The sequence below is a fragment of the Octopus bimaculoides genome, chromosome 15, assembly GCF_001194135.2.
Source record: "Octopus bimaculoides isolate UCB-OBI-ISO-001 chromosome 15, ASM119413v2, whole genome shotgun sequence".
Taxonomy (NCBI): domain Eukaryota; kingdom Metazoa; phylum Mollusca; class Cephalopoda; order Octopoda; family Octopodidae; genus Octopus; species Octopus bimaculoides.
In genome coordinates this window covers 26,687,138-26,687,437 of record NC_068995.1, presented here as the reverse complement: position 1 = coordinate 26,687,437, position 300 = coordinate 26,687,138, and the positions used below count along the sequence as shown (strand labels likewise).

Below are 300 nucleotides of genomic sequence, written 5' to 3'. Positions count from 1 at the left end.
AAACAGAGTATCAAAAGATTTTCATGTTGGACATCCATGGATTGTCAGGATGAAGAGCCTTATGAGGAGTTACGTTTATTGGCCAAATATGGACAAGCAAATTGAGAGACTGGTAAAACAGTATAGGGGATGCACTATGACAGCAGAGGCACCCCCAGTGCAGATTCAACCATGGCCAAAAACAAATTCGGCATGGTCTAGACTACCTGTGGATTTCGCAGGACCAATAAATGGCTCTCATTATATTATCGTGGTGGATAGCTATTCCAAATGGCCTGAAGTGTGTAAATGTTCAAGGCC

General features: G+C 42.7%; 1 protein-coding gene across 1 annotated transcript in view; it reads right to left on the bottom strand.

Moving 5' to 3' along the window:
* The window catches only part of LOC106881644 (SPRY domain-containing protein 3), a 126,242-nt gene that overhangs the window by 54,183 nt on the left and 71,759 nt on the right, over window positions 1-300 (bottom strand). The window lies entirely within an intron of this gene.